Source organism: Sander lucioperca, chromosome 18 (assembly GCF_008315115.2).
Source record: "Sander lucioperca isolate FBNREF2018 chromosome 18, SLUC_FBN_1.2, whole genome shotgun sequence".
Classification (NCBI taxonomy): domain Eukaryota; kingdom Metazoa; phylum Chordata; class Actinopteri; order Perciformes; family Percidae; genus Sander; species Sander lucioperca.
The window spans coordinates 290,766-301,269 of NC_050190.1; the positions used below are offsets into that span (position 1 = coordinate 290,766).

General features: G+C 40.6%; 1 long non-coding RNA gene and 1 pseudogene across 1 annotated transcript; both read right to left on the bottom strand.

Annotated features, from left to right (window-relative positions):
- Positions 1–1,317: 1,317 nt before the first annotated feature.
- On the bottom strand, positions 1,318–2,151 carry LOC118493782. Its single transcript, XR_004895789.1, has 3 exons — positions 1,616–2,151; positions 1,424–1,507; positions 1,318–1,352 (listed from the first exon to the last, which is right to left on the bottom strand). It is a non-coding gene; the product is annotated as an uncharacterized LOC118493782 (long non-coding RNA).
- A 19-nt stretch (positions 2,152–2,170) lies between these two features.
- On the bottom strand, positions 2,171–10,234 carry LOC116036744 (annotated as a pseudogene).
- Positions 10,235–10,504: the final 270 nt, after the last annotated feature.

Sequence of the window (10,504 nt, forward strand, 5' to 3'; positions counted from 1 at the left end):
ATTGCATCTCACCATCAGCATAAACACCCCACAGCTGTTGCTCTGATGCTGGTGAGATGCGCCCTCTGGTGGTAAAAGGGCAGTGTGATTTATTATCAATGATTCTTATTATATGATGGCTACTGATATCCACCCTCATTTCGTAGCTTTAATCATACAAAAAGTGCAACACAATGCGCTTTAAACTTGCATTTAGCAGCAACCAGGGTCTATCAGCGGCACATAGGATCACTTCATCAAATCACAACAAACAATCAAGCCTGCTTATGTACCAGTGTATGCTACTCTACTAAATGCAATGAATCACGCTCCAGCCGCACTTACCTCGTCAACCAAGTAAAATGCCTTCCATGGTCCATCGGACACAGCATGTGCCAGGTTACGTGTAGGACGTGTAAGTGGGGCTGAACTACACCTTCCTGTGCTAAAAGGTGACCTGGGAGTAGCAGCAATTCCTAGTAGAGACTTATAAAACGTATGGAACATATGAACAGGAGGAACAATAAATTCACAACAAAACAAGAAAAGAAAAAAACGAAACAAAAAGGAAGTATAGTCCAAAACAGAATTACCATACTTCCAAAAAACCCAAAACTTGATCATATATAAGTTCTTGGGTTCTCAAAGCAGTATTTGGGTGGTCTAAATAACATTTTTCAAAAGTAAAGATGCAGATGAGGTTTTTAGTGAACCAATGAAAAACTTTATTTTAAACAAAAATACTTAAATTGCTTTGAATAGAAAAATAGACAGTTACTGCTGCAAGACCCAGAGTTAGATAGGAACATAGGGAACCAGTAATCAGCTTTCTATGAAAAACCTGAAGATTTCTAGGTATCGGCCATCTCCAGCCACTAGGGTGTCTTGAATCAGAGTATTGCATAATCCTCAGTCTTGGCTTGAGAACCTGTTAAAAGTTTCATGGAATGGCAAGATAAGGTTGGTTAAACTCCCAAATATTACTTAAAACAAAATTACAGTTATAGTAAATAGTGCATTTATAAGGCTACATATATATATAATGAATATAATTTTATCCAAAGTGTTTTACAAGTGATTGCTCTCATTCACCCATTATTTGAGGCTGAAACAAAAATACCATTCAAATTCATGTTCAGCATGGCCAAAAACATTGCATGGTAAGACCCTTCAACACACAAACCAAAATAGGGGGCAAGGAGAGGTTGGAATTGATCCGGAAAAGGTCGGGTTAGATTCTTAGACCTGGAATCTTTATGCATATCAAAAATGTTGTGATGTACGGCATTAAATGTACCAACAAAGAGGGTTCAATAATAACAGTATTTCAGATAAAATGGGAGAAGCACCACGTCTTTGGATGCAAAGTCACACTGAGGAAAACAAAAATAGTTCAAAGAGGAAATTGAACCTGAGGTACAAGTTCTGTTACATTACTACTCACAATAATTTTAGCAACAGGAGAAGCCTCATATGGAGGAAGCCAGGTGACCACCACATAGGCATCCACAGCCACGGTTGCAATGCCCTTTATTTGAAAACAGATGCATAACACACTTTGTGTAGGCAACATAAAAATATACAGTCAGGAAACATGAATGCACAGATTATGTAAAATGTAATAAATGTAACTTACATGTGCATTTGCAGTCTCGACGATAATGTTGAAACAACAATTTGCAATCTAAAAGGAAACAATGATTAGACAATTAATAATCCCATACCATGAGGAAATACAGTTAAACACACCTGGTTCAGATTTACCGTTGCTTCAACATCTCGTTCTAGGCCCAGAGTCAGAAAAGTCAGACCTTGTGAGGATTGAGTTGTGGGCTTGGACAATTTCCTCCTTAGGGTCCCCCTTAGAGTCCAGCTATGGGGAAATATACAGAAAAGTATGAATGCAAGCATATTTCAGCATATTTTAATTCAGAAAAACTAATCTCAAATTTACTAATTCACAGAGTCTTGCGTTTGATTCTCGTTTCCAATCAGCAACCGTAAAGTTGGGATTAGTACGGTCAACAGCTGAGGAGAGCAACGCTAACCTTGAGCCTAATTCAAATTGAAGAGATGAGACAAAAATGACAGGACATGTGTTATTGGATACATATACACAATCACTAATACAATGCATACAATACAGAAAATGTCCTTACGTTTAGAGGGTGGTGAAAGAGCTGGTTCGGAGCTAAACTCCATTTCCGCTGGCTGAGAGGAGGTGGTGACAACTGGATCTGGTCTTACCTCTGCTGGCTGAGAGGAGGTGGTGACAACTGGATCTGGTCTTACCTCTGCTGGCTGAGAGGCACAGAATTCTGCCTGACCATGCTCATTGAGACACAGCGGAATTTCAGGAGTCAGAAGCTTCTTTAATTCCTCCTTGATCTTCTTGTTCTTCCGCTGATTGTAATTGTGAATAACATTACGCATCAGGAAAACATGAGCAGATGGCGAGAGCATATTCATGTAATAGTTGTTTTTTTTCATGGTTGAGAAGAGTTGTTCTGCAACCTGGCTGTTAATTCTCCCTGCCAGTTCAGGTACCATCTTTATCCTCCGGAGGATATCTTTAGGGTCTTTAGTGTTTCCCTCATGGAATGTGTCGTAGAGACAATAGTGGTCTGCTGACCCAGTCAATGGATGTCCACCCGGTTCCGGCACAGTTTTCCTAGTGGTAAATTGACCATAACACCATTGGATGCATACTGTAAGTTTTCATGGCTGGGGTCCAACAGCCTACCCTCATGAGGGCTGAAAGGCATCGTCTCGGGCTCTATAAGGTTAGCATGCACCGCCAGACCTCTTGCAAAGTCATATATGCATATGTTGGGCATGTGCTTCCAAGATAACAATAAATCAGTGAAGTCCCTTGGACTTTCTGCCCTAATGTTAAATTTCAGCGAGACAACCTGTCCACAGGGGCACATAACAACAGCCCAGTCACCTGAGGAGAACAAGTGTTCAAGGAAGTCAAACTAAATTACCAGCAGTCATCTAAGGAGAATAGATCAACATTGTTGACATTTCTTTTTTTTACTTACCAGATGCTCCCCAAACCTTTTGAAAGATTTTATCAAATTTGCTTCGGGTTTTCATTTATTCTCTCAGCCGTAGAATCAATTCCATTTTGGAACCTTGTGAATCAATTCTGCACTCCCTGCAGATCTTTCGGATGGCATGGACCTGTAATAGATAAATAAAGGTGTACACTGTAAATACATTTATACTAGCTATACTGATTCTATAGAATAAACAACAAAAAAACACATACCCGTCTTTTCTTTTTATTGAGAAATATAGATACATATAGATACATATAGAGAAATATAGATACATAAAAATAGACACGTCGGTACAGGTATATTCGTTTTTTCTTCATTTTTTCATTTTCTTAAACTCAAAACACCCCCCTCCCAGCCCACCCCTTCCCACCCCGACTGGACCAAATAACCAAGTATTAACAATACAGACAATTATAAAGGAAATACATACTTTAAGTTGAAACATGAACATATATGGTTTACGTGGAGGATGGTATGCCTTCTAAACTCTGTGACATGACACACCACAGTGGAATACTATAGCCAGGTGTTTATACATAGTGTAGCTTGAATATAGGGGGGGTAGTCATTCCTCTGGCGTCAACTAGGATGGTCACTTATTGCACCGGTAGGGCTTGGAGGTTACTAAAGTATGACAATAGAGATTCCCACACTGAGAGGAATTTGTTAGAACCTCTTATTGTAAATGTAATCTTCTCCAGATGTAGAAACAGCATTACATCCTTGAGCCATTTTGCTGCAGTGGGCGGGGCGCTTGATTTCCAATGTAGTAAAATTTGCCTACGTGCCAATAAAGAGACAAATGCTATGATGTTGAGTTGCTTTGGCGTCAAGTTTGTTCCTTCATCTGGTACGCCAAATATGGCAATCATAGCACATGGTTCTAAAGACGCCCCAAGCACTCCAGACAATATATCAAATATAGCTGACCAATATCCTGCTAGTTTATGGCATGACCAAAACATGTGTGACAAGTCAGCTACATTGACATGACATCTTACACATTTGCTATCAACATTAGGGTAGAATGAGGATATCTTAGCTCTACACCAGTGTAGACGATGAACTACCTTGAATTGAATTAGACCCAGTCTTGCACAGGAAGTGCTGTTGTTCACTCCTGTTAGAGCTTTAGTCCATACATCTTCTGAGATTTCAGTTCCGAGTTCCTTTTCCCACATAGTTTTGATCTTGTCTATCTTAACATCATCAAGTAACATAATCATTGAATAGGAGTGTGCTGTGAAACCTTTCAGCCTAGAAGGAATTTCCAAAAGTGATCCTAGTGACTTTTCCGGGAGAGTGGGAAATTGTGAGCTATGGCTCTTAGCAAATTGGTGAGCTTGAAAGTAACGAAATAGATCGGTTTGTTGAAGGTCATATTTGGAACTCAAGTCATTGAAACTAGAAAATATCCCATTCCTGTAAAAATCACTAAATCTGTGGATCCCTTTCCTATGCCATTCTGCAAAGACCTGGTCTAATTTGGCTGGTAAAAACATGTGATTATTACACAGCGGGCTCTGAATCAAAAGTGTTCCCCTCGTGTTAGTATGCCCTCTAAACTGAGTCCATATTCTGAGAGTGGAGATGACCACTGGGTTAGATGTAAATTGCTAAATCTTGACAGGGAGGCTAGATGAGACCAGAGCCTTAAGAGAGGTCGACATGCATGACCTGAACTCCAACTCACACCAGTCTGTATCTGGAGATTGCATCCAATATGTTATTTTGTGAATGTTTGCTGCCCAGTAATAGCTCCTAAAATTAGGGAGGGCCAACCCACCTACTGCTCTAGGTCGCTGGAGAAAGTCTTTACCTATCCTAGAAGTCTTACCGTTCCATATGAATCTTGAGATTAATTTATCTATCTGATGGAAAAAGGATTTTGATAAGAAAATAGGGAGACATTGAAACAAAAATAGAAACCTTGGTAATATATTCATTTTGACACAGTTCACTCTGCCAGCTAAGGTCAAATGTAAGATATCCCACCTTTGTAGGTCCGATTTAAGTTTGACAATGAGTGGGGCAAAGTTCCCATCAAAAAGACCTTTGAAGGTAGGAGTTATTTTAATGCCCAGATATTTAAAACCTGACCTTGATATATGAAATGGTAGAGCATGATCTGGGATTTTCATCGCTGATTCATTTACAGGTAAACATTCGCTTTTTGAAAAATTAAGTTTGTAGCCAGAAATCTGTCCAAAAGTACGCAGCAGTGAAAGTATTTCATTGATACCTAACAGTGGGTCTGATATGTAAAGTAACATGTCATCCGCATAAAGGGATAGTTTATTTTCCACTCCCCATCTGGGAATACCCTGTATTGAGGGTGTAGATTTTAGGGCCAGGGATAATGGTTCTATTGCTAATGTAAATAAAAGTGGACTAAGTGGGCAACCTTGTCTAGTACCTCTAGACCTCTAGAGAACATTTTGTGAGCGTAGCTGGTTTGTGACCACTGATGCTTGTGGGGAGAAATAAAAAAGTCGGATCCACTGGCTAAATATTTTACCAAAACCAAATTGTTTCAAAGCAAAGAAAAGATAATCCCATTCCACGCGGTCAAATGCTTTTTCTGCGTCTAATGAAACCACAGCTTCTGGTACGACATTAGGTGAAGGGCTGTAAAGTACATTTAAAAGACGTCGCACATTAGAAAATAAATGCCGCCCTCTAATGAAGCCTGTCTGGTCGGTTGAGATCAGGCATGGCAAGGGTGCCTCCAATCGCATCGCTAACAGTTTAGAGAGTATTTTAACATCAGAATTTAACAGCGACACAGGTCGGTATGAACCACATTTAGACGCATCCCTACCAGGTTTCAGCAAAAGTGTAATAGATGCTTCAGTAAGGGATCCTGGCAATTTACCTTGGGATAAGGAATGATTAAACATATCTAGCAACAGGGGGGCGAGCTGACCAGAGAACTTCTTATAAAAATCAATGGGGAAGCCATCAGGCCCTGGGGCCTTCCCGTTTTGCATTGCAGAGATGGCAAAGGTAACCTCTTCAAGGCCCAACGGCTGATCTAATTGTTCTTTTTGATCATCAGAGAGGGTAGGAACTTGTATTTTATCAAAAAATTTCAAGAAAAGTGATGTCTTTAAATGATTCTGAATTATACAAATCAAAATAGTAATTTTTAAAAATATCATTTATTTTTAGAGGATCTGTGGTCAGCTTTCCTGTCATATCTTCAACTTGAGAAATATGTTGTGATGCCGATTTAGATTTTAGTTGATGAGCCAGAAGCCGGCCCGCCTTTTCACCATATTCATAAAACATCCCACGTGATCGCATAATAAGTTGCTCTGTTTCGGAAGTAGACAGTAAATTATACTGAGTTTGAAGATCTATTCTCTCTTTATATAGTGATGGACTCGGAGAGATGGAACACTTCCTATCTAGATCAAATATTAAATCTGTTAACTGTTTTCTTTTCTTTCTTTCTCTGTTCTGATGTAATGTATAATATGCTATTATTTCTCCTCTAATAACAGCTTTAAATGTTTCCCAAAGTAATGATGGAGAAACTGAGTCTGTCCTGTTAGTTTCCAAAAACCTACTGATGGCCGTAGAAATTAAATTGCAGAACTTCCCATCTGATAATAATGTAGTATTAAAGCGCCACTGAGGACAACTGTTGTAGTTGTGGTCGAAAGAGAGATCCATCAGTACGGGGGCGTGGTCTGATTCTACAATGGCACCGTATTCAATCTTCTCCAAGGAGCTCATCAGTCTTTTATCAATAAAAAAGTAATCAATTCTCGAGTATGAGTGATGGACGTTAGAAAGAAAGATAAAAGTTTTGCTCTGAGGATTCAAGAAGCGCCAGGGATCCACACATGCTGCATGATCGAAAATTTTTGAAAATGTACTGGCCATTTTCGAGAGGGTGTGTACTTTAGGGTTGGATCTGTCTAAGTTGGGGTCCATGACACAGTTAAAGTCACCCCCTAAAATCAAAAAATTACAATTAAGATCTGGCAATTGACAGATAATTTGTTGCACAAACCCTGCATCATCCCAGTTAGGAGCGTACAGATTCACTAGTATAACAGGTGTATGGAAAAGCTGTCCAGAGACTATAACATAGCGGCCTTGTGAATCAGATATAACACCAGAGGAGGTAAATTTAATTTTCTTGTGTATTAGTATTGCTGTTCCTCTTGCTTTAGAATTAAAACTAGAGTGAAAGATTTGTCCCACCCATTGTTTTTTTAAACGTAGTTGGTCAGATTTACGTAGGTGAGTTTCCTGAAGGAATATAATATCGGCTTTTAAATGCTTAAGGTGAGTAAGTATTTTAGATTTCTTTACTGGACTGTTGAGCCCTTTAATGTTCCATGATGCAAACCTGATCGCTGGCCCCCCACCATTTAAATTGTTAGTCATAGCCACACAATAAAGGTATAAATGTAGTGTTCATAGTTCGTTTTGTTCATGTATATAACCATGTATATGTCACGCCTTCCTTCCTCAATAGAGAAAAAATAAATAAATAAATAATAGAACAATAATAAAACCCCAAAAAATTTACAGTAAATACAAGAAAGAAAAAGGGTCCAGTCATTAGCCCCAGAACATTCCCTTTCTCTGCCAAACTGGCAGCGCGCAGGATTCGTCCCCCCTCTGAACACTTCCAGCAATTCACCTTAATCTCCTAAACTTTGCTTTCGAAAGCTCCTGAATATTAACGGAACAAATCAACTCCAAACACAAATCAAGATCCAGTATTCAGCCATATGCAATAGCACTTAAACATGCCCTAATGAAATAACAAATCCAAATGTTTTGAAATGCCCAGGGTTAATCATACATGATAACATTGCAAATCAGGACTTGAGCTACACTGAGCTAGCCCCGGCTGTTACTTTACCCGGCATCATTGAATAGCCAGCGTTCAGTCAATCCTCATGTTCAGGGTCAGCAGAAGTGCCGGCCTTCCTCTCAATCCTTCGAGTGTAGAATGCCTCCGCCTCCGACGGCGTTTCAAACATCAGTGTCTCCCCTCCATAAGACACTCGTAACACATACCCGTTTACCTTCAAATTGGATACTTCATCCAGTAGCCTGTCCTCTGTTATGTCAATCTCTGTCTGTTCTTTTGGGTGCCTTGTTGTGTGGACCTTTTTATGCTACGTATTGAGCACCTTGTTGGATTTGCGGGTGTGAGGTCCAATCCATGGGGCCCAGTGGTGGTATGAAGGTTTAACGGCAAAAGGATTTTGTTGATCAACGGAAAGAAAAATAGTCTGCATTGATGGCTCAAAATTAACTTTGTAATTATTAAAGTGGAGTGAGAAAGACAGGGAAAAAAGGTTACCAAGAAATTATATGTCTCTGGGCAACATGAGAAACAAACCTATATAAAAAGTAACTTACTTGGAACAAACCCACGTGCAATCCTCTGTAAACATAGAGAGTCCCAGAACTTATCAATGTCCACCTCCCCATCAAATCCATCTGGTGTATCCTCTAGTTCACTGACTAAAATAAAAAGAAATATCAATATACTGTAGTTAGACGACCTGGAGGGGTGGAGGGGTTAACCATGTAAATAAAACCTGTATTGTACCTGCCAAGCTGAAGACACAGCTCTTGTGGAGATCCATGACCACCACAGGAGGGTGATGTTCACAGCAGACACAGGAGAAGTTATAATCATGGTCCGTCAGTGCTTCAAAATGTAGGTACCCATGTATTAGGCTATTTTTGTTTGGGTACTGCTGTCCCGACGTCAGCTCCCATGTCTCGATGGCTCGACCCAGAGCTGTGTGAGTCTGAAATAAAACATCAATAACAAATTAGAAAATGTAATTCCATGCAAGTGTGGAACAGGGAAAGTTCCAATGATGTATTTAATGGTCATGGCTGTCAGCTTAGAAACCTCATCCTGCACCCGAGTTGTAATTGCTTAATTAATGGACTACTTTGCATAAATATATGGAATATCAATTACGTATGGTCACATTTAAAAAAAAATTCACGTATTAAATTCTTGAACATTTGACCTGGAGGCAGTTCCGAAGATACAGGCAAAAATGGAGGGTTAGAATGACTTTGTCATTAAAGTTATGTAAGCCATCCTCCCATTCCTGGTATCGCACCATCATAACACATCTACTGCATTTTTTCCCATAAGTTGTCACACCTGAAATGCATAAGTAGATCATTGGGGCATTTAGTGATATATACAAATTGGAAAAGGAAGAATAACTGTCAATTTTAGTTTAAACGTGACACAGACCTTCGATGATTCCCTTGACAGTGATGATTTTTGCTGATCTACTGATGATCAGGGGTTCACCAAGGGGAAGATCGCCAGGACATTCGGGACAAACACACTCTTTGGGTATCAGATGTTTAGGTACTTCTGTCTCACTTGTCAAGCCATACACCTTTTCAGGCAAGTCTGCAGGAAGCCTTTTCTTGTTGTGAATGTACCTAACAATTCTCTCCAAGTCCTGATCTCGAGGGGGATACTGCAAATTGCTTGAGGTGACAGTTTCCACCTTGTCTTCAGAGCCCTGACTCTCTTGAGTATCCTCATGCTCATCTCCAGTGAAGAGCTCCTTTCTTGTCTGGAAAAAGTGCCATTTCGCAATGGCCTTGTGGACACAGGCCTGTTTGGCTTTAACACAATGGCAATGCCACGTGTTATTTGCTGTGTCAAACATGACCATCAACCTGCCAAACCTTTTATAGTAAGACAGATTTGCCTCATAAACGGAGACATATCTTCTTGAGGAAGAGCTTTCCACCTCAACCTCAACACTGAATGGGATCCCTTCAGCGTTTGCCGCCGCTTTTTTCAGAAGACAAGCCCTCTTCCGCTCCTCACTGAACCACCTGCCACTGACAATGCCCCTCAGGACATCCTCCCTTAGTTCTATCTGAGGGCTGATGGGTGGTGGGCAGTATTGCAGGGACTGCAGATGGGCATAATCAAAGGATATAAACCCACTCCTGTGCATCACCTCACTGTTGCGCACACAGGCATCCAGCTCACAACGAATTTGATGGCTTGCACCCAACGTCCGCTTCTGTACATGGATGGGTGCACTATTGCTGCTGAAGGACTTTACAACAGCAATTATTCCCCTTTCAATCTCTATTGGCTGACATGCCAGATGACGGTCGGCTGTAATGTCCTCCTTGACAGTTGAGTGGCGTTGTCTCATATGCTGATTTCAATTTTTTTTATTCAGCACTAACTCACACTTTGTGCACTTAACCTTTCTGACCCTCGAACGTAGGCCAACTGCTTTTTTTGGTTGCTGAAGCTCTACTATAGCCTCCACAGGGTGAAGCTGGGCTTCTACCATGGCCTCCATAGGGTTCAGTTGGCCTTCTAAGGCTTGAGGTGAAAAAGAGTGCAGTGGGCCTTCTGCTGGCTCAGGATGGGGTTGGCCTTCAGCTGGCTGAGGGTGGGGTTGGCCTTCAGCTGGCTG